Source organism: Bactrocera dorsalis, chromosome 3 (assembly GCF_023373825.1).
Source record: "Bactrocera dorsalis isolate Fly_Bdor chromosome 3, ASM2337382v1, whole genome shotgun sequence".
Lineage (NCBI taxonomy): Eukaryota > Metazoa > Arthropoda > Insecta > Diptera > Tephritidae > Bactrocera > Bactrocera dorsalis.
Window position 1 is genome coordinate 17,313,538 of NC_064305.1, and position 25,201 is coordinate 17,338,738.

The window sequence follows — 25,201 nt, forward strand, 5'->3', positions numbered from 1 at the left end:
AGCGTTTCATACAACTACCGGATTTTGAACGAACGGTTTGTATGGTAGCTATATCTCATTGTGGTCTGATATAAGCAATTTCTTCGGATAATATATCGTTATTTTTGACAGTATTTCTTGCGGATTTTCGTGAGGATATCTCAAGAAATAAAAAAGTTTTACATATTAGGCCATGGTGTTTTTTCGATCGGTTTGTATGGCAGCTATATGATATAGAGATCCGATCTGAATAATTTCTTTGGAGAATATAGCGTTGCCTAGGGCAGTGATTCAAGCGAAATTTCGTCAGGATATCTCAACAAGTAAAAAAGTTTTACATATAAGGACCTGATTTTGATTGATCCGCTTGTATGACAGCCATATGTTATAGTTGTCTGATCTGAACAATTTCTTCAGACAGTATATCGTTAACTTAGTTGGTAATTCGTGCCGATTTTCGTGAGAATATCTCAAGAAATAAAAAAGTTTTGCATATAAGGACATGATTTTGATCGATCGGTTTGTATGACAGCTATATGTTATAGTTGTCTGATCTGAACAATTTCTTCAGACAGTATATCGTTGACTTAGCTAGTAATTCGTGCCGATTTTCGTGAGGATATCTCAAGAAATAAAAAAGTTTTGCATATAAGGACACGAATTTGATCGATCGACTTGTATGGCAGCTATATGTTATAGTGCTCCGATCTCAACAATTTCTGCAAAAAATATATCGTTACCTTGGACATTAATTTATTCAAAATTTCGTGTGGATATCTCAACAAATAAAAAAGTTTTACATATAAGGACATGATTTTCTTCGATCAGTTTGTATGACAGCTATATCATATAGCGGTCTGAACTGACTGATTTGCTTCGAATTAAGCCATACAGGGTATAAAAATTTATTTGCTTACCTTAAATCCTTTCAAATGGTCACTCTTTTGAAGTCAAAATCAAAATCAAAAGCAACGGTTACCCAGTCTTTAAACAAACTTCGCAGCCATACAAACACCCGTGTGTATGTTTATGTGCGTATATGTGTGCTATAAGTACATTATAAGTGCAACAGAATAACCGCTGAGTTGGATTTGCACTTTTAGGCCATAATGTGGCACAAAGTGATCTGCTATTATGGCACCTCTTGCCTGGAGTCCATCACACAGTGACCAGCAGTTTATGCGCCCTTAATTCCCTGTACTTGCGTCTAGGTTCCAATGCCGCTGTACGAGTATATGCCCTAGAACTGCCAATACAATGTAACGCCTTATTGGCATCATTGTTGGCATCGATAACCCAGTAAACATTTAGTATTGAACTTTGTGCTTTATTTTCATTTCAAGTCAGCGAGAAGTCAGACTCATAAGCTAGTTCTTGGTTCGCCTGAAGTCTTTATTTTTGGTTGGTACTCAAAGTAGATATTAACCTGCCTGCCAAACATGTTTATAAAAGTAACAAAAAAACCATATTCATCGTACGACGGTTTGTGTTTCGTCAATTTAGGGAATCCAATCCATTCAGCTTACTGACCTTGACTTCACTGACAGTATGCTCAAAACTATTAAAGGAGTGTCCGAGATCTTTCAACAGGCAGCAGGTATGTGACACGCCAAGCTACTACTAGGAGGTTACAATCTTTCAAGATTTAGACATATGATCAACCTACTCCGAGAAAAATTCCGTATTCTAGTCGCACTTGATACAGGGTACTGGAGGCTCAGGAAGCACTTGTCTACCATAGATATAGCCTCCTGCGCAAGCTGCCGGTTTTGTGCCATGGAACAGGAAACTCTAAAATACCTGGTTCTAGATTGCTCAACAATTTGTAGACGCAGGCTCAACGCCAAAGGAACATAACCTCAGTCGCTACCAGCAAGCTCCTGGAATTATTCAGAGTGCTGGACCTTTGTGGCCATATGTGATATAGAAGAGAGCACAATCGACCACAGATCGCAGTGCAAAACTTCAAATATTTTCCATTTTCTATCCGAGATCTTTGTCAATAACGATATACTACTTTCTTATATGACTTGTTTATTTGCCTGGTCTCATCGGAATCGCCGGAAACCGGAAACCGCAAATACGTTAAGTTTGCTAGTAGAAAAGAGAGTTCTTATCACAATTTCATTCTATTGGGAATGAGTCGGTAACCCGTTGTTCTTTTGCGTTCTACCGCTTAACCTATGAATCTTCCTTGAGCTCGACAAGCATTGGTCAAGAACCAGAGTTTCTGCGGCTGGGAGCTCCTTCTAGACCAGAGTGCAAAGTAAGAGGTCCTTTGCCATTAGCAAGATCCAAATCGCCACACTTATGATCTAAAATAACCACAATCCGTGAAGCTAAATACCTAAATACATTGTAGGATTTTCAAAGCTGTATGAAAGAAGGTCAGGTGGATTCTTCTAGGCACTTCCTTCTCTATTGCCCGGCTTTGCCATCCATCTTAAAGAATTTGTGGAAAGCAAAAAAAAATTCTCGATTTATGAGCCAGACCATTTCTAAAAGTTTTGAGTATCACAAAATACCAGCGTTTAAAGCTGAGCAGCTATAATCCTGTATTATCTTTAGTCCGTAGATCAACCATTAACACGTCTATATCTCCATCACTACCATATTACTCATTGCTCACTGGGTGTCATTTCAAAATTGCTCTACAAACCCCTGTAATGCTTCTACTTATTTATTAAAATCGCATTTCTCGGCAACGTACTGTCGGTTAAACGAAAAGTGCAGCCAATCAACGCACAATACTATCTTACGCAGCTATATGCTGCATGTAACTAATTTCACCGCCAGGAACACCCTAATAATTTCACTATCTGTAAAGTACAGTGCGGCGTTTATCAACAATATATACAGGATTACGTTTTAGCGATTTACACCCAATTTTTTCATATTGTTTTGCCACATTTCATTCGTTTTATGAACAATTGTGTACAATTCTCAACCAGTTTATAACTCATCATAGGAAACTCGGAGCTCCTATACTCTACATGGACCAGGTGTTATTATTATTCCCAAATTTCATTAATTTAACGAACAATTGTGTACAATTCTCATCCAGTTTATAAGAAATAAATCATAAAAGAAGTTTAGAGTTTCGTGTATCCGAATTTATCTTTACATACGTATAAAACAGAGTCTAAGTAAGTACGAATAAAAAGATAAAGGTCACGTTTCCCTACAGAGTTTTTGACGCATCACCAGTTGTTTTAGTAAAGAAGGTTACGGTCTGTAGAGTTCAAGCATTGACTGAAGCATATATGAAAAAAAAACTGAGAAACCGAATCTCATCTTATTAGTCAGCAAAATGGGACACAAGAAGCACATTTGTCTAGCATAACATCGATCCTTTGATAAGCCTTTAAAGATTCAGTATCCGATCCATTTTCAAGCGAAATCGCTCACTTTTGACCCACTATTCGTTACATTTCAGTACAATTTAAGCGCGTTGTGTTACACTATGCGGTGGCGCTCTGTAGTGCACGAAGAATGTTGAAGAAGCCTAGAAACGCATAGAGAGAAACGCCGCCAGCTGCCAATATACAATAAAATCCAGCCACTTTCTGCACACTTATTGCGCGCACCAACCTATAATTTGTTTTGTGTAACGCGTGCGCGTGCGCATGCGCAGACACAGCCGCAGATGCAAACGCACTGCCATTATGGGCAACACGCAGACGCAGCCACCAGGCGCAGTCGCAAATTATTGGCGCACAAAGTGCCAAAACAGCAGACGCAGCGCCAATGATTGTCGGCCACTGATTGCGCAGTTGGCGCGCCTGAAATCATGGCGACAAGTGAGGGCGCGGGGCGCGCGATTGACAGCCAACTACAGCTAAGGTAGAAAGTGAAAAGGGTAGCGTGGCCGGCACGGCACAGTGGAGGTGGACGGACGGACATGGACGCGTTTTGTTTGTAAACACGCGTTATTAAGGCGCAATAAACATAAAAATTGTAGCGCGCTTTGTGTTGCGCGCGCGCGCGCACTCGCTTTATTGTGGTGCAGCGCTTCATTGCTGCTACGCGCCGTAAGCGCGCGCGTCGGTGTGTGTATGCCGATTCATGTCCGAACGCCTAGAGTTACAACTAAATGTCGGTATGTATGTACTGTATGTGTGTTGCTGCATGAATCTGGTGTTATTATTATTGGGCTTATCGCTCACTCGCTCGCGGCGCGGCGTCTGTGTACACAATGGTAGGGCTCCGTGCAACCCTTTGCGCCGTGTGCGCGCATTGTTGGCGTTGTTATTGCTGTTGTAAACCGATAATTTTCACATCAGAGATTAGCTGCGCCACTTATCGCCAACCATATTGGCGCAGATGGACAACGTCAAATTACGCCAAGCGGCATGGCAGCAAATAAGCGCAATACAACGGCGAGTAATAATGGTGGCATGCGGCAAAGTGAAACGCGCTGAGTGACCAGGGCGCGTAAACTCTTCAATGAATTTATGCTGTGCTGTGTTAAAGACTGCGTCGGCTGCGCGGCCGCAATGCAACTACTTTAACATTCATATATACATATATGAACGTATGTATGTATATATGTTTGTATTTATGTATATGTATATATTTGTAGGTATGTAGGCACGATAATAAGTGTCCAAGTACACGCATACACATACACTCCTATTATACATTTGTCTGGCTGTCTCTGCTTATGTCGCTGGGTATGTGCGGGAGATGCTGCGATATCACAGGATCGCACAAGTGAAACTCGCTGCTTTATTTAAGTTGTTAAAAATATGTGAACAACTGGGCAACTGGTGCAGCAAATCGTGTTCGCTGGAGCTGGTTAAACTGGAAAGGGAAAATTCACGACCACTTCGTGTTGCAATTGCCCGCAATTTCAGGTGAAAACTTGTCAGCGCTTCAAATTAATGAAACTTACCTGATTTCGGTGCAAGTACATAAGATATGGTTGCAACAACAATACTGCAACGAACTTGCTAAATTATAAAAGTTTGGTATGTTTAATGAAAACGTTGAGTATTTTAAGCATGAAGAAGCCTTCGCCAAACACCAACAGCCATACAGATACGGCTTACCTCAGCATCAGTCCACTTTGAAAGGTATTAATAGGTGGAAAGAGACCAGCAGCTACACAAATAATCAGTAAATAGTATATGATTAGATAGTTAGATAAAAATATAAGACTAGACAGCGAACTTTCTTCAATTGTGAAATGAGTAAGGAGACAACTCATTTCAACTACAGACCCAGCGCAGCGCATTAAGGAAGCCTAACGTAATACTTCAGTTAATGAAAGCCCTATGAATCTTTTTGTATCTTTTACAAATAGGTCATTGTGTTGTCTATACTGCTTCTTCTGGTATGCGCTTTGCCAGTGAGGAGCAGATGTTTAGTTGCCTTTACCGCAGGGATACATAAACGAAAATTTACTGTCGACCGAAAACCCATTTATTCCACGGGTCACTTTCGTTTGGAGACACCAGTGAATACCGCAAAAAGTGGTTTTAAATTCTTTTTAAACATACTGACTGGTCCTTTTCCCATGCGCTAGTTGGCCGCCACTTTCCAAGCCATTTTAGTAACATTTCGTTTGTTGAAATCTAAAGATCTCATTCAAGTCATTTCGTGTCTCAATATGCGCTTGTGTAGCCTTTATGGATCTGTTTTATAAAACTTCATAAATAATAAATTCAAGCTAAGGCGAAAATTCTTTACGGGAGCACTGACCACAAAACTGCTTTTGTCTTTTACTGTAGACTGTGGTTTTGTTGTATGTAGTTTCAGCGGCAGAAAATATTCCTAAAATAATTGTGATGACTCTTGCCAAGATGACAGCCCTTAGGCGGATAAAAATCCGCGTACGTTCCAGTAACATAGACGCAATTGTCGTAGGAACGATCTAAGTTGTTGATCGAGTCGATTCCGTAACCTAAACAGATTATACTTGTATAAAGTTTGGCACGAAGTTTTTAACATCCAGCAGTAAGAAGTAAGTCGGAGATCTTATAATGTATATAGTATGTATATTAATGAACAAGCGGCGAGTTGAGCCAGTTTATGATAGTTATCTCCATCTGTTAGATTTTATAATGCCCGATGTACTCGGAGGTTAGGGATCTGGGTGGTATAGGGATTACCTGAACTGATGCATGTATAGATGCTAGCATATGATCACCACTAGTCGGAATGTTGAACAGTTAGGGTCGATTGCGCATGTATTGTAAAGATGAGGAAGACGTTTAAAAGGGATATTAGAGTTAGCTTCTTGTGTGAATGGTGTGTGCGTATAATATGCCTACGAAGTCCAACCCCTTGTCACCAGTCCAGAGCAGTATGGAAACTCAACTGGTAGTAGTTTCGGCTGCGAAGTCTGACCGGATACTTACTGCTGTTACCGCGGGGAGCAGGAGCCCTTGAAATTCGCTCCCATCTACTCATGCAAACTGCCACCTCGGGAAGTATTGTGGTGGTTGTGGTTAAAAACCGAATGCTGGAGGAACTGATACTTTGCCAGTTGAATGTGAAGTTGCATTGACCGGGTGCCGGACCTAAAGTACGGCAGCGGCTTTTGATGGGCCTCGAACTCTACCAATGTGGATAGTGTGTCCTTTCCACACTCTATTTGGTACTGAAAATGCCTGGCATTTGACTTTATCCGCTATGCTCTTTAGCGCCGTGGGGTAAGACTGTCATCAGCAGGTACCCACGTCAAACACACGAGACTCTGTCTTTATGTCGATTTATCCGCAAACTAGATGCTCAGTTTTTGAAATATCGATCCGAAATTTTCCACACATCTTTTTCTCGGAAATACCGATATCGGATTATTGTTCAAGGCAACGGTACAATCTCAGAAGAAATTATCCAGATCGAATCGCTATAGCAAACCATACAAACTGTCCGGTCACACTTCTTATAAGGAATCTTTTGTTTTTGTTCTTCGGTGTAAGCGGAGATAACATTGTTTCTTGCTTTCCTTATTAAATAACTTTAATGCGACTTGAAGATCAAAACACATATACCATAGTTTCTATAAGGCCAGGTTCCTCCAAACAATTTTGAAAAAATCGGATTTTTTTTTCATAAATTGCTACTGTATACTCGTAAAAATAGTATAGAATTAGTCCCGAAGGTCAGCAAGACAGAGAAGCAGGTATAAAAGAGTGAGGAGCGCTGCGGGAAGTCTGGTCGCTCGAACGCCTTCGGTAACAGCAACTACTGCGTGCCTTTGGTTTAAACTGATTTTTCTCCACACCACGTTTTTCCGCATGCATGACACTCTCATTTCAAAACTATTACACTTATCGATATGAACCAAACGGAATTTTACTCTTTAGATGTCTGGCTATGGCCTCAAGCAGAACCAGAAATATTCATTACTATTTAAAAAAGTTATAAACAATTAAAAGTGAAAAAGAGTAAAAAAAAAATTCAAAAGCCGGCCATTTTGTTTTTTTTTTTTATTGATAATGTTTCATTGTGCTTGAGGCCATAGCTAATTTCAGATAATTCTTTTCCAAGAAATTTTGTCATCCATATACGAATCGGATGAGTTTCAGCAGCCATTTTCAGGACGCCATTTTGAAAAAAAAATAAAAAAAAAATTTCAAGTAAATTAATATATGTACTTTCATATGTAAAAAAAATTGATTACTCAACATGTTTTGTAATAAAAATACAGTGTATTGAAAAAAATTACGTTTTTTAGAGGAACCTGGCCGTAATAAACGCATCTCTGAAGGGTATTACATATACACTCCGGTGCAACCGAATTTAAAGTTTTTTTTCTTTTTAATTAAATTGCATGAAAATAGTTAAACTATTTGAATTAACCTCAAATTTAATAGACCTTGACAAACCTCTTTAACCTGCACTTGAGCTATAAAAGCGGAACTACATACCATCCGATTTCAATTTTTATAAAGAACTTAAAAAAAAGCCAGCTTTTTATAGCTTAAATATTCATACCGACAATTTTGTATTTTTTTATTCGTGAATATACAATATGTGTGTATTCGTATCTTTTTTGATGCTGATGCATTAGATAATCATTAAAAAAATCGGCAACATTAATGGTTTCCATAAATAAAAGAACACTAAAGACATTTAGGAATGTTGAGCCATTACTCGCTTCAATTAATCAAATCGCTGATACACAAAATTGAAAAATTTAATTTTATAGCTAAAGCGTTTTAGATTATTTTACGTAAGCGATTCAGTTGCTGACTTTTCGAAATCTATTTATTTTTTTTGGTGAATTAAACAATAAACAAAAAGATTCCAACTAGAATTTAGAGCCCGTTAAAACGTGTTAATAGATTGTCTAATAAGTGCACGAAAATGTTGAGAAACTTAGAAGAGGGAAGCAATTGAAATTAGTTTTTTGTTTTATAATTTAAATGATTTTATAAATCAAAACACCAACACTGGGTTCCAGGCCACAAGGCCATTCTGACTGACAAACGGATCAAGGTGAGATAGAGTACTTTAGAGGGCATGCAAGATCGCCAAGATCATGTTGAAGGCAGTGGAAGGAAAGCATGCAAGCTTTCTACTCATACGATCTTTAAAAGACGTCAGGCGGGTTGTTAGCCTAGCCACAGGTCACAACCTACAGGCATCACCTGCGAGTCGTATGGGTTTTATTAGCGATAACACAAGTAGAAAGTGCAGGGAAGTAAGCTTAAGACAGACGCTGGAACAACTACTCTGCATATATCCGGACCTAGAACTCGGCTTGGATATCTATGAGCTTCATACTACAAACGAATAGGTGTGGTATCAGAATTAGATATTAAAGCTCTATTAAACTTTGAAAGAAGTGTTGACGTCCTGCAGGATATAAATTTTAGCTCATATTGAACCTTTAACTGACCTTACAAAGGACCTGCGGGTTTGTATATGACCTTAGCTCGCAGTGCAAACCTCAAATAATTTCTATGTATGGCTTGACAGCCAGCTGGCGAAACCTAACCTAATTGATAATTTGATTTGATAATTGTAAAAAGTTAAAATCCTTTTATGTTTATTATAATACAAAACGGTTTAAAAATAACTTTAAGATTGTACTTCTTCGAAATGTTGCCAACTGTACAAAAATTTCATTAAAAAAAATATACCTACAAAATTTGTAGTAATGAGGAGCACTATGCTTCACTATGACAACAAATTGTAGAGCTTAACGGAGCTTTCAAAAAATTTGGATAGCGTTGCCACCTATTCGATATTTCGCAATGTATTAAATTATCATAATTGTAAAAAATTACAATTGTTTTGAGTTTATTTTAATGCTAAATTGTTTTACAATATTTTTGTCGCACATATTTATGAGAAGAGTTGCCAACTGTTTAAAACATTTTTTTAAATAAAATTAAGTCTTTAAAACTTATAACAACAAATTAAAACAATAAGTGATATCTGCATTATGAACAAGAAACTGTAGAGCTTTACGGAACTTGCAATTTAAACCAAGTACTGAATAGGGTTGCCAACTAATAAAAAAAAATTTATATTAAATTGATAAAAAAATGAAGTGTTAGTATACATATATACATTTACTCACTTGGTTTATGCATATTTTTGCATAAAAAATTTCTGGCCAGGGCTGCCAACTCTTTCAAAATTTATTTCGATTTTTTTTAACAATTTTAAAACATAATTTTTTCAATATTGGCAAAAATATAAATTTGAAAAATTAATGAAATAGAATTTGTGTTATTACGATGTTAAAGAGGGTTGCCAATTAATAAAAACTATATTTTATATTAAATTGATGAAAAGCAGTGAAGTATTGGTATATTCATATTATACTAAATTGGTTGGAACATATTTTTGTATAATTGATTTCTGAGCAGGTCTGCCAATTGTTTCAAATTTTTTTAGTAAATTTAAAAAAATCGCTTTTTCAATATACTAGGTATAAAGATAATGAATTTAAGAAATATGTGAAATAACATTTTTCTAATAATGTTGAAGAGGGTTGCCAACTAGTAAATTTTTTTTTATATTAAATTGATCATAAAAGTAATGTAGATATATACAAGTAGTATGCATATTACGCTAAATTGGTGTAAACGTATTTTTGTAGAATATATTTCTGAGCAGCGCTGCCAACTGTTTCAAAAATTTCTTTAAATAAAATTTTGAAAAATTGTTTTTTCAATATGCTAGGCGTAAAAAAATAAAATTTGAGAAATACATGAAATATCATCTATATTATAATTTTAAAGAGTGTTGCCAACTAATAAAAATTTTACTTTATATTTAATTGATGAAAGACAGTGAAATATTAGTATACGTTTATTATACTAAATTGGTTTTAGCATATTTTTGGGAACAAAATTTCTGATCAGAGATGCCAATTGTTTAAAAAAAAAAATTTAATACACTTTACAAAATCCTTCCTTCAATATACTTTATGCATAGCATTTAGTATTTTTTAAAGGAATTTGAGAAATATTTGAAATAACATTCCTATTATAATTTTGAAAAGGGTTACCAACTAATGCAAATTTTATTTTATATTAAATTGATGAAAAATAGTGAAGAATTAGACTATATTTTATATTAAAGTGACCTAAAAATATTTTTATAGCATATTAAATAAAATGTTGAAGAGCGTTGCCACTTATTTGATATTTCGTGTTCTTAGAAATTTATATAATTGTAAAGAAATAATACATGTTTTATATAAACACATATTTTATTAAGTGGCATTATGCTATAGTTATCGAAAATATTATTGAGAAAGGTTGCCAGATATTAAAAAAAAAATTTAATGATTATATAATTAAAATTGTTTTCCTAAACTAGATTGGTATAGGTTTAAAATTTTTTTTTTTTTGTATATGTAATTAAATAAAAAAATTTTATACTAGCTATAAAAAGGGAATTTAGAAAATACGTGAAATATAACAAATAGCTCTATTTTAATTCCGTTCAGTTATATAATCAAAAAGATATTTTCAACTCTTTCCTGCTCCTTTCTATGAGTATAAATAATTTTCTATTTTTTTTTTTATTTTTTTGTAACAAATTAATAATAATTTCCGCGTCTTTCATAAATCAACAAATTAATTTAACACACACCACAGCGCACCGAGCAACGATTTAATAATTCGATTTTTTCAAGCAGCCAAAATTTACATTACTTTACTGCTACTTTAGCTATTAGACACGCTCATTTGGCGCCGCGCTAATAAATTCATGTTACTTAACCTTCTAGCACAATAAATTACTTAAGCAATTCGAAAGCATTTACCTCTGTAAGCTGATTATTCAGCTTCTCTCGACTCCTCGTTTCCTCGTCTCACTTTGTTTTGCCCGAAGCGCCAAGTAACGCCCGTTTTACTTCGACTCTTTAGTGGCTGAAATGAGTAAAGTTGTTGTTGTTTTTATTGTTGTCATTAACAATAACTAAGCATAAAAGTGTCGTTCAATTATAACAATAAATAAAATTTACAATGCGAATGCAAAGGCAGGAAAACTGCGAACAAAAACGGTGTAAAATGCAGCATCATGTTTCCGCAAACAGCGAACAATTGCAAAGGCAGGCAATGGCAGTGAGCAAAAGAGCACGAAAAGGCGAAAAAATAAAAGTATCTTTACAAACATATAATGTATGTATATGTACAATACATAAAATTTACAGCTGAGCGCTGCAATGCCACGCGGTGAAACTTTACTGTTCTACAACAATGTCATGAGAAATCTGAAATCTTCATCAGTGGCAACTCTGCTTAGTTTCTCCCAACCCTACTATTTGCTATAATGTGCTTAATTATTTTCTACAATAATGTTAATACTTTATTGCCATCATGTTGTTTTTGTTGTTTGTTAAAAATCCATTGTTTTTCGGTTGAGCATCTGCAACAAGTATTTTTCCTCCAACGACCTTGCCAACTCACATAACGTTACCATACATATTTTGTCATAAATAAATGCTTCACTTTAGTATCTGTCATTCGTGGCATCATCTTGGCGGCGTCTCATAGAAATTCGTGTAAATAAACAGAACAACAATAGCAAACCGCAATAACACTTGTCAAATGCCATTGAACGGCAATGAAAAGTGGAGCATTCTCAACATACTTGTACGTACTAGACATACAGAAGATTACGACATCAAACTAGTTCGAAACGTACTAGTTTACAACTAGTTTTGCTGGACAGAAATCGAAGCAATTGGAAGGCTAATAATTTATGAAAAATATCTGAATAGAAATGTCGATCATTCAATGAAATTATATTAGATTCGGTTAGCTTGGGTAAATCTGGTAGGCCAATGAGCCACACATAGATCAGTTTTGGTCCTTTGCGAAACCAGATGGAGTTCAGTTACTAGGTTCATGAGGACCTTTACGATGCCACCGCTTTACTCGAATTTTAATAGGCTCTATGATCTAACTATCGATACCTCCTCCAGCGTATCATATCGTGGGGATGCTTACAGCGTTGTCTTGCCTATGCGTGACAAGTGCACAAGAGATGCCCCATTGTTTTTCTGGTATTTTTCTCTAGACATTTCTTGCAGTCTTCTCGATTTATCATCCCCATTCTGCGTGTGACCAGTTAGTATTTCCATCATGTCCCCACAGTTTCTTCTATCGAGTGCCAATAGGACTTTTGTATACTGCCGATCTACAGTTTTGCACATGACTTTTGCAGTTTTGCAGGTAGCTCGTTCCATCGGGTTTTGATTTTCTTTACCATGCTTCTGTCCAGATCGCCGTATAGACAATATATGAGTTTCCTAATTTTGATCAAATTTTCCGGTATTAGCCGTACACCATTCTTAACAATCTCGTCCACTATTTCATTGCCCTCCATGCAATTGTGGCCTGGCACCCAGTAAAAATGAAGTTGCTTGCTTCTGGCAACACTTTCCACTGCTTCCCTGCTTCCCTGCTTCCCAAGACACTTCTGACCGATAAGCGATACGAGATTACTGCCTTGGTTGCTACTTGGCTGTCATCGTAGATTTTTATTCAGGACTCTGTTGCATTAAAGACCAGCTACGCGGCTTTCCCATACAGTTGACCGCTGCTTACTTCCAGCCTCATACATGTAAGTCCACGGTTCCTCACCTATCTGGATGTCATAAACGTGTTTCGAAGCACCATTATCATTTTTACTATCAATTCTCTTGATCAATCTACATGAACGTTTATTTGAACGATTGACAAATTGTGTGGGATCCGATAAGAAACAAATTGTTTAATAATCAAATCTTCATTCAATAATGAGTTTATGCTGGCCCCACTAGCACCTAAAGTTTTTACAATCTCACGTAAGGTCCCAGGGCGAGCTAGCAATAGCAGTTGATGCACAGCATTAAAGCTTCCAGAACCAGAACCTTCTTAACGCATCACGAAATGTATCTTGGAGTGATCTACGACTTCGATTGATTCACCATATCATCGATTAATACTTGAGCTTGATGGACTTGCATGATAACTGATGGAGCTTCATCGCCAAAGGTTTAGTGAAGTTCATCCAAACATTGTTGCTGAGTTAATCCTTGTCGAAGGTTGCAAAAAAAAATTGCGTGAAAGTTTTCGTGATTTAAATTTATATCTTGGTCGAGTTGAATGTTTGAAGTTACTGTAAACAACAAAAATAACGCTCGCAGGTCAAAACGTTTTGAGTATGTAAAACAAAAAAAATGTCAAGCTTTACGATTAAGTTGTGGGTTGGCAGATTTAAAAATTAGGGTTGCCAAATCCAGTCTGGATATAAAAGGCAACTTTGTCTATGGAGGATACACTTACAGTTGTAATGTTAAATTTTACTATGAAAAATTCTATTTCTGAAGTTCTATTCTGAGATCCATAACTATTTTGAGATAGTATAATGCTCTCCATGAATGTGGGATCGGAATCCGCGCGAACAAGCATGTCTAAAGGAACCTGTTTACGGTACTCTTTTCAGAAAAAATTCAGCTTTATCGGGAAGAAGAGAGCAAGCACGCGTTTCATACCCAAAATATGCACCAAAATCATTCGAACGGACTCGACTAGATGTTTAGCTCTCTTGCCATATACTGTTTTGAGATAGTATAAGGATTTAATATATAAAACTGCTCACTAAAAAAAAAAATTGATAGTGTCTGTATAATGAAAGAGTCGTCTCCGAGTATTCACTCCAATAAATTCGAAGTGCTGTCTCGAACTGAACTGAGCGACTAGACGTTAGAAGGCTGTAACACAAAAACTGTTTGAGATATTCATTTAAAAATTCATTTTATTGTTATTATTGGTATTTGTATTCTATGAATTTTTTTAATTTATTGTAATCCTTAATTTCCTAAATTTTCCGAAAGAGTTGATCAAAATTAAAAGTTTTAGTTGTCTCTTCCAACACACTACTATTTGTCGTATAATAACACTCTGTGAGTAAACCAGTGATATGTACTTGCCTATCATTTCCAAAGCCACACTCTGTCTATTCTATATCTGTATATCGTACATGTATTTATATGTAAGTATATGCATATAATATACATTTTTTTTGGGTGGGTGAATATATTAGCAGTTACATGTGCACTTGCATTAGCGGCACTTAGTCACCACATTGTCATTTCTAATTTATAAAAACCGCATGTACTTTTGTCTACTTCAAACCTGTAAAGGCGAATGTATCCCTGAATATACTAATACTATACATACATATGTATATAGTACAAATTAACATTTATTTGTTTATAGAATTATAAAAAATCGTTTGCACAAGTAATATTTCGATTTGCGTTGCACCTTTGTTAGCAACACGTTGGAATGCAAATAAAAATGTGTATTTTCTGTTCCCTACCGACATTACTGCAGCAAATATAGTGTTAGAAAATGTACCGAATATCGGTAGAAATTTTTTTCTGTTTCTTTTAAATGACACATCTTTGAAGCACTTTGTTTTTCTGTTCACGGCCGGTATTTCTTTAGCGAAAATATTAAAATCGTACCGAAAAACGGTATACATTATTTTTTGTGTAATATAATAAATTTAAGAAACATCGTTTATCATCCGTTTCTTTACCGAAAATTTTAAACTCAATACCGAAAATCGGTACAAAATATTTTTCCTTTCATTTAAATTAAAATTATTGAAAAAGCTAGTTTTTCTGCCTGCTGACGACATTTTAATATCGAAAGTATTAAACTTGATACCGATAATCGGTTTCTTTCTTTAATGTTAAAATTAACAAAAAAAATAGCTTTTCAGTTATTTGTCTGTCGGCAATTTGGTAGCAAAAGTATTGAACTTGATACCGAAAATCGGTACAAAATATTTTTTATTGAGTATTTAACTTAAAAGCTTTGAAAATTTTACGCTTTCTGTTCTTTGTCGACATTTCGATACCGAAAACATTAAACTTGATACCGTATATCAGTAGCAAATATTTTTTCTTTCTTTCATTTTAAAATTTTTGAAAATATCGCTTTTTTGTTCTTAGTCTGTTGGCATTTTGGTAGCAAAAATATTGAACTTGATACCGAAAATCGGTACAAAATATTTTTTTATTTATTTATTTATTTATTTATTATTTATTATAATTGAAATTACAATAAATGTGAAAAAACACTAGCAACTAGGGCTATCGGTTACTTATGGTTAAATAATGTATAACTTATATTAATTTATGTATATTTAAAAGTTTTAAATAGTTGAAAATATTTTTGACATTGTCTTCGTTTGGGGTGTTTAGTATGGATATGGGATCTTGATGAAATACGGTGGATCGGTGGAGGTTTAAGGATTGGCATTCCTTAAGGATATGGGTGATGGTTAAAGGAGATGAGTTGCAGAAATGGCACGTTGGCTGTGACTCCTTCTTCATCAAGTGAAGATGTGTAAGACGGGTGTGCCCAAGGCGTAGTCTTATAAAACATTTGTTCATTACAGCTGTGGTATTGGTTGAAAGTCTTATTGCGTGTTTGTCTGGATTTAAGTTTTTGTAATGACCAATTTCTTTGCTCCATTCGTATTGAAATTTTTGGTGAAGGTCTTGTAATATCTCACATTTGATTCGTTTTTTCGGAAATGGTATAAATAGCTGAAGGGGAGATGTTGAAGCCGCTTTGGCTGCTTTATCAGCTAACTCATTTCCCGTTATATCGACATGACCTGGGATCCACATGAGCTTGATTCTTTTTTTTAAGTTTATTAGGGAAGTCCTAATAGTAGATATTTCTTCTGAGTGATTGTTGAGGTTATGAACTCCATGCAGTATTGCTTTGCTGTCTGTGCAGATAACATACTTATTCCTTTTATTGGTGGCGAATTGCAACGCGCTTAGGACAGCTTGTATTTCAGCCTCGTAGGATGACGTTTGATATTGTAAAACTCCGTTTGCTATGAGATCACCATTTTCATGGACTACTGCAAAAGATGTTCCATTATTGTTTTTTGACCCATCCGTAAATAGAAATTTCCAGTGGTTGTTTTTTAATGGAGCGGCTGTCTCTAGAAATGCTTGTTGGTAGATAAGGGGGCTAGTTGAGTCTTTTGGGTATACAGAAAGCGTATTGATAAGTGATTCGGAACATAGCAACCAAGGGGGAGTGATATGTTTCCCTGAGTTTTTGAATACCCATTTCTGTGATCGCTTTATCATATAGAACATCTCCACAAGACCTGATTTTATAGATATGGTATTTTTTCGGGTTTTAAGTAGCTTTATTTCCTTATCCAAAATTGAGTTATTGTTAGAACATATGATGTTAACAGAACGTGCTCTAATATAAGCAACACGATCTACTAATGAAAGAAAACCACCTTCGGCTAGCAGATATTTGACAGGAGTTGTCCGAAAGGCCCTGAGGCTAAATCGGGCAGCAGCGTGATATGCGCCCATTATTTTCGTAAGAGATGATTTCGAGGTCTTGCCATAAATTTGCAATCCATAGTCAATTTTTGCGAGGATGGTAAGTTTTGTAAAATTTATGAGTGTGTTAGTATGGATATGGCTTTTGTTTGAGGAAAGGTATTTTATTATATTGAGTCTGGAGGCGAGATCTTGCTTAATGTATGTACAATGTTTGTTAAATGTGTTTCTTTTATCAAAATACAACCCTAAAATCTTAATATTATCGGTATTTTCTATTGTAATATTATTGAAATCAATAATTATTCTCCTGCAATTATGTTTTCTGCAGGAATGAAAATGCTTACATTTTTGTAAAGAGAGTTTAGCGCCAGATCTTTTTGACCAGATGTGGATGCTATTTAATGTATGTTGGAAGATGGATTGGATATCATTTGGATCTTTTTTGTTGCACATAATGTAAAGGTCATCCGCGTACAGACAGAAATCTATGTTTTTTTGTTCTTTTAGGATAGTGACGATATCTTCAAAAGCAATCAAAAAGAGGACTACTGACAATGGGGAGCCTTGAGGGATTCCATTTGACAGAGGGAATAATGGAGAAAAGACATTGTTAACCCTTACACGAAGTTTCCTGTTTGTTAAAAAGTTTTTTATATAGTTGTACATTTTTTCCCCTGTTTTCCATTCCATTAGTTTTTTTAGTATAACGTGAACTCCTATATTATCGAACGCGCTTTGGAAATCTATTGCTAATATTGACACATGGTTTCTTACTGATAGATTTTTGCTTATTAGGTGGTCAATATATAGCAGAGCATCTATTGTGCTGGATCCTTTTTTAAAGCCAACTTGTTGTTGGGAAATTAATTTAGAGGTATTAAGGTACCACATTAGTCTATTTGCTATCATTTTTTCTTGTAATTTTCCTAAGCATGGTAATAGGGATATAGGTCTATAATTTTGGATGGAAATCTCATTTTTGCTTGGTTTAAGTATGGGTATGACTGTGGCTGTTTTAAAATTCTGTGGGATAATATTATTTTCGTATGACCGATTATATAGTGTAAGTATTCGATTTTTAATGTCTATAGGGGAGTTGGCAATCATTTTGTAAGTTATTTTATCGTGGCCTGGAGTTGTGCCCCTGGAGTTCCTTAAACATGCTTCGAATTCCTCGATTGTAAAATTTGTTTCCAAAAACTTTGTGTACTTATTCGGAGAAAAATTAATTTCTGCGTTAAGAGTTGTATTTTTTTCTATTTGGAATTCAATAGGGAAGTTTGATGAGTCAGAATTAGAAGAATAAAATTGAGCGAATTCAAGGGCAATGTCTTTAGGAACTGTCACATTGTTGTTGTTAACCGAGATGTATTTGATGCCAAAGGGCTTGTAAGTACCGGAGAGAAGGTGAATCTTTTTCCAAATGTAGCTTGTTGGTGAGGATGGATTGATAGTTTTTGTGAGGTCTTCAAAGGCTTTGGTTTTGGATATTTTCTTTTGTCGGATAAAGTGGGCATTCTTCTTTTTGTAATCTATAAGACTTTCTATGCTTTTCGCTTGCCTATAAGTTTTCCATGCGTCTTGCTTTGCCTGCCTTAATGAATTTAGATTCGGATTCCACCATGGAACGTTTTGTTTAGTATTTCTACGTTTGGTTTTTGGAATAGATTCATTGGCAGCCTTTCTTATGGTCTTTTGAATTTGTGCGGCTTCTTTGTTAATATTGGGTGAAACTATATAATGATTTTGTGTTGCAATATTTTGAAACTTTCGCCAATCTGCACGGTCACAGTTGAATTGAATATTTGAAGAAGGTATCCTCTCCGAATGGGACAGAAAATTGAAGGTACTTTGTATAGGAAAGTGATCACTATTGTGAAGATCATCTATAACATTCCAACAGGCATTAGGAAGATATTGTGGCGAGCATAGTGATAGATCTACATTGGTGAAGCTACCATGTGTTGAAAAGTGAGTTGGCACATTATCGTTAAGGATTGCTATATTTGAGCTTAATATGTAATTTTCAATTATTTGTCCTCTAGCGTTACAATATTGGGAGCCCCACAAAGGGCTCCAACCATTGAAATCGCCTAACATTATTATTGGAGTATTTACGTTGTTGGTTAAGCTAAGAAGGTCAGCTACGGTTATATGTTGTTGGGGGGGAATATAAACACAAAAAATTGTTATAACATGGGGAAAGTTAATTTGTACAGCTGTAGCAATAAGATTTGACGTAATGTTAATATGCTTATGTTGAAAAGACTTATGCACTAATATAGCACAACCTTGCTTAGAAGTTACATTGTGATGTAAATTGTAAAAATATCCATCGTATTGCTTTGGGCAATAAGGCTTGGCGCTCTTAGCTAAATGGGTTTCTTGTAAGCAGACAATTTGTGGGGAATAGGATTTTAACAAAATTTCTATTTCTGTGTAATTGTTATAGTAACCTTTACAATTCCATTGTAGTAAGTTGAGAGTCATTATGTAGAGACTGCAAAATTGAATAATTATTACTCTAGCTAATTCCGCTGCTAAATGTTATCAGAGATATCCTCGAACTGGTTTGACAAGTCTGTGTTGTTGTTTCCTCCGTAGCTATGATCAGTGATTGTTGAAGTTGTTGGTATTTCGGAGATCTCGTTGATATGAGATGTGTAACGAGAAAGAAGTGAGATCAATTGCTCTTGAGAAGTTTGATTGGTGATATTGTTGTTATTAGAATTTTGTGTTGTATGACCATCTTTGTGTTGAGTGATGTTTTGTTCATTATTGGCTTTTGATTTGTAGTTGTTGGATGTTGGATGGTGATGCACTGTAAGTGCCGATGCATTTGTTGTACTGTGTTGTTTTTGAATATTTTTTGATGATATGTCTTCGGTTTCTGCTTGTTTTGTTTGTTTGTGATGAGAGTGGTTAATTATTTGCGAAAAGGGTACAGTTGTGCACACTTGCATAGGGTGTTGCTCTTTATATTTTCGGCGCGCCTCGCCCATACTGATGTTTTCTAATGTTTTTATGGTTAAGATTTCTTTAATTTGTTGGTATTTTGGACATGTTTTGTCCGATGAGGTGTGCTCGCCATAACAATTTGCACATGTTATGCGGCTGCATATTGTATCGCTATGGGGCGGTAGATTACAAACGGGGCAAGATGGGTTATTTTTACACCATTTTTGGGTATGTCCAAGTATTTGACAGTTTTTACATCTCATGGGGTTGGGTATGTAAGGTTTAATTTTTAATTTGTACCATGCTACATCGAGTTCACTAGGTAGTTGAAATCTGTCAAAAGTTAAGACAATGAGGCCAGAATTAATTGTTTTTTCTTTGGCTAGTTTGGTGAACTTGTATACACTTGTCACTCCTTGGGAGCTTAGCTCATTAATAAGTTCTTTTTCGTCAACTTCGGCAAGATTCTTGTCGAAAACGACACCTTTTACTGAGTTTAAACTGGCGTGTAATTTCACTGATATTGCACACATACCACAAAGGTCTTTTGATTTTAAAAATTTTTCACTCGATTTAGCATTGCTTGCAAGGATTAAGATGCTTCCATCTTTAAGTTTCGAAATGGAATCGATTTCTTTAGAAATAGATTCAAGTCCTTTTTTGATTGCAAATGGGCTAAGTTTAGTAAGTCTTTTGTCAGTATCGGTTGGAGAAATCACTAAATATTTGGAATTTTTCACTGTTTTGTTTATAATTGGTAATTTTGGAAAGTTTTTGGCTTGTAAGTCAATCCGTGATCTTTTTGGAGAATTGACATCCTCTGATAGCAAAGCAAATCTGTTGGAAGATTTGTCCGGCGGCCCAGGAGCCATTTTTTTGTTGGTGTGTTTTTTTCTTTTTTGTGTTTTGTTTTCTGTTTTTTATAACAAGAAGAAGTAACACGAGTAGACACGAATTTATTGAGATTTACACTAGAGATGCGAGAGAGCGTTTTCTGAAGTCAACACGTCCGATCGCTTTCTTAGCTAGTCGATGACTGAATAATATTTTTTTAACTGAACTGAAATGCTTTGAAAAATGTTTGCTCCCTGCTTCTTGTTAACATTTTAATACCAAAAATATTAAAGTTGGTACCGTATATCGGTATTCTTTCTTTCTTTTATGTTAAAATGTTTGAAAAAATCGTTTGAAAAAATCGCTTTTTTGTTCTCGGTCTGTCGGCATTTTGGTAGCAAAAATATTAAACTTGATACCGAAAATCGGTACAAAATATTTTTTGAACTGAACTGAAATGCTTTGAAAAATGTTTGCTTCCAGTTCGCTGTTAACATTTTAATACCAAAAACATTAAATATTATATTATATGTATATTATAATTAATAATTATTATAGGGGATATCAGTAGAAAATATTCTTTCTTTCTTTTATGTTAAAATGTTTGAAAAATCGCTTTTTTGTTTTCAGTCTGTCGGCATTTTGGTTGCAAAAATATTAAACTTGATACCGAAAATCGGTACAAAATATTTTCTTTTGATTTAACTGAAAGTCCTTGAAAAAATTCAGTTTCCTGTTTTCTGTCAACACTTCAATATCGAAAGTTTTAAAATATACAAGTACCGAAAATCGGTACAGAATATTTATTGTTTCCTCTAAAGTAAAATTTCTGCAAAATTGTGTTTCAAAGCGATTTTTGTAGTTGAAAATTATATCAATAAGTGAAATTTTCTAATTTCTTGGTAAATCGTCTGCACCTTTTTCAAACCTAGTAAATTTTTCCGACAAGGTCGGTTGTGTTCAACACTTTTACTAAGTAATATCGTATTGTTATGTTTCACGACTTTGCTGCATAATTTACACCCTCACGCGCGTGCGACACGTAAACGCTTGTTGCTATTGTTGTTATTATTAAGTCATGTAAAACCAATTTGAGTTTAGAATTATGGGTTTATACCGTTGCGAGAGGCGAACGTTTTGAAAGGTGCGCATGTTCAGAATGGCCCTGTCACTTTTGACAACTGAATGATGTAAACTCAAGTAAAGTGTCAACAATGCTATAATACTAAACTATTTCGCTGTGTGTTTTTTTCTAATTTTTTGAATTGCGGTTCAAGTGTTTGGCCACGAAAAGAATGACGTGCCTGCCACAAAGCACTATTTCGCTCAGAAGTTCCTTTCTTAGTGTTATGAACTCGTGACGAATTTAAAAGTGTCTCTTCAGGGTAAAAAAATATGTTTGTGTGTATTCGTAAATGTCTAACTAACAGTAAAAGCCGAAAGAACGTCATTTCTCGTGAACAAAAATTATTTAACCGCATTCCATACCAACCAAACAATATTTATCCACTGATTACCGTTACGCATACTGCAATTATGCAAGTAAATGCATGTGTGTATATGTGTGATTGGTTACATAATTTCCAAATTGCGGCACTCACTCTCATTCTGCCGATAAGGAAAGCGCCTGCGTGAATTGATTTGCTGCCGTAAGCGTTTATGGTGCAAATATTTCACTTGCGCAGGCGCAAACTGCAAAAACACACACACACACCTGCCTTTGCATGTTGCAATTCAGCGTAATTCGCCATAGTCCACTGCCTTTGGACATAAAGCACATTTCAGGCGCTCATTTTACGTGCGTCGTGTGCACAGCGTTGCGTGTTGCAAGCAGCTTGCCCAACTGGCTGTTCCTTGTAATACTAAATATTGGTTGCACGTTTGCATTTCATAAGAATTATATCATGCATCGATTAGCTATTATAGTGCTGCGCTGTTATGTGAGGTTTTTCAAAGCGAACTGCAGCTTATCTATCGTGTTATGTCATAAGTTGTGGGTAAGCGTGAAAATCGTCTGGCGTCCACGGGAAAAGCCCACAATAACTTTAGCTTTTTACGAAAATATTTTTCTAGGTGCTAAGTGAGAGTGATTACATCAGCCATTAACAATCATGCTTTCCAGCTTTTAACTGTATGATAGGTTCTCCAAAAAAGCGCCGGTAAATCAAGCTATGCTGAGTTGATCGAAGATAAGGTTAAGTATGAAGAAATCTATCAATTTTGAAGGTAATTTCATAATGCCACTCTCTTAGAAACCCTTGTCCCTATTGGCAAAAAACTAGGACAGTCGATTTTCACAAGCTTTTCTTGAGACGTATCTTTCACACAAAAAATCATATGCCATAGGCAGGAACAAGTGATAATCACTTGGTGCACTGTACGGACTATAAGATGAAGGCATAGAAACTTTCCAACTTAGCTCACATAGCTCCTGATAGGTCAAGATTTAGGTGTGTGGCCTGCTGAAACACAATTCCTCTCCCTTTGACTAAAGTTGGCCGCGTCAAAACGGTTGCATCCTTCAGTCGGTCCAAGTTTGAAGTAATAGTTTGACCATAGCAAAGCTCATGTAAATAATTCCCTACCAATAGCACCAAACAAGTATCAAAACATGAATGGTTGTCAATCCTGACTAGATCGCTCCAACTCAACGCATTTCGATCACCCTCTCTCTCTCTCATAGAAACCCCTGTGCCTATTGGCAAAAAACTCAGATTTTCACAAGCCTCTTTTGAGGCGTATCATCATATTATCAGCAAAATTATTCGCCATAGACAGGAATAAATGGTAATCACTTGGTGCCCTGAACGAACTATAAGAAGGATGCATAGGAACCTTCCAACTTATCCTACGAAGCTTTTGACGAGTCTCTATTTATGTGTGTGGCCTAGCGTTGTCAATCCTGACGTGCTCACCGTTCGCTCCAGCTCATCGCGATTCGATCACGATCTTTTTCGCTGGAAGTTGCCATAAGTGACCCACTTCTCATCACCTTTACCAGCCGTTTCAGAAACAATTCGTTCTGTTGCGATTCAGCCGCGGAAGTTCGGAGATGTCAGTTCAGTTTAGAAGATTTTTTTTTTGTGTTATCCAGTCTTATTTAAGTGTACTTTTCACATTTTGAGGCACCTACCTTTGGTGGACATCTTTGAAAGCTAATCAAATAATACTAAGTCAAGTTATCATAAAACTGTCTGAGAAGTGTAGAATGAAATCTTATCTTTCTTTCATTTTTCTTATATTTTTGAAGTAATTTCTTTATCTTCAAAAACTAATTGCTTTCTTTTTAAGGCTTTTTGATGTGAAATTAGATCTCTGACAAGCTTTTGTTGAATTTCTATTTTTATGATATGCATATTGATGTTATTTGAAAAATGGTTTTTACGTCCCTTCGAGCTAAATTGTGCCCGAGAAAAAATTTTTTTTTAAATGCCATATTTTTGTATAATTTGCGAAAACCACTATTAATATTACTTAGTTAAAATGATTTCAAAGTTTTAATTTGAATGCTTACGGATTTAAGTTGCTAAGTATACATTTTTATGTTTTCTTTTTTTTATTTCAACGTCAGCTTTTAAATAGTCCCCCCCGGTTTGGTATTGTTACCAACTCGATATGCAATGGTCGAATTTCTTTCAGTTTTGCTCTTTAACCAAGCTAAAGAGAATCTACTTAAAGATATTTTTAGTTTACTACTCATTACTAGTATTATAAAATCTCATTAATTTAACAATATGTCTGTTTAAAGAGGTTTAAACAAGTGGCAACCCTGCTGCACAATTTCCAATGCAAGCATGTCTAAACCTCTGTATACTTTTATTTGGGCTGCATTTATTTGGTATTACTATAAGCTTTATTATATATTAGAATTACCAAATAGGTGGCAAATCTTTTTAAAAAAATTTGTCCACATTAAACTTTTTGAACTAATTAATTTGTAATAGTTTATTATTTCATTATAAGTAAATATAAAAAATCAAACAGGTGGCAACCCTTTTGAAAATAATTTATCCATATAAAACCTTTTAAACCTGTTCATTGGTAATGCTTCTTTATCTAATTAAAAATAAATATAAAAAATTCAAACAGGTGGCAACTCTTTAAAAACACACCTTAAGCTGCTTAAACCTAATAAAGTTGTACCTTGTATTTTCTTTTGTTATTATAAATAATTATAAAATTTTCCAACAGGTGGCAACTCTTTTTAAAAAAATAATCCTCATGTAAAGCTTCTTAAACCTTACTATTTGTAATGCTTTTTTTATTTCATTATACTTAAATATAACAAATTAAAACAGGTGGCAACTCTTAAAATAATACTCACTTTAATCAGCTTAAACCTGATAAATTTGTACTTTGTACTTTCTTTTGTCATTACTAATTATTATGAAATTTTCCAACAGGTGGCAACTCTTAAAAAAAAAATAATTCTCATGTAAAGCTACTCAAACCATACTATTTGCAATGCTTTTTATTTCATTAAATGCAACATATGTATAAACAGATTCAAACAGGTGGCAACCAAAAAAAATTTAATGTGATTTTCTTTCATTATAAATAAAAATAAAATTTTCATATACATATGTACATATGTAAGTGGCAACACTTTTTAAAAAATTCTTTCTTCTTAAA

The 25,201-nt window shown here is 35.2% G+C and overlaps 1 protein-coding gene across 2 annotated transcripts in view; it reads right to left on the bottom strand.

Annotated features, from left to right (window-relative positions):
- LOC105224686 (uncharacterized) overlaps window positions 1-25,201 on the bottom strand; it is a 205,781-nt gene that overhangs the window by 142,850 nt on the left and 37,730 nt on the right. For both annotated transcript variants that reach the window (XM_049452488.1, XM_011202840.4), the window contains exon 2: window positions 11,216-11,321. The gene's annotated coding sequence lies outside the window, so the exon portion shown is untranslated. The remainder of the gene's footprint in view (window positions 1-11,215; window positions 11,322-25,201) is intronic.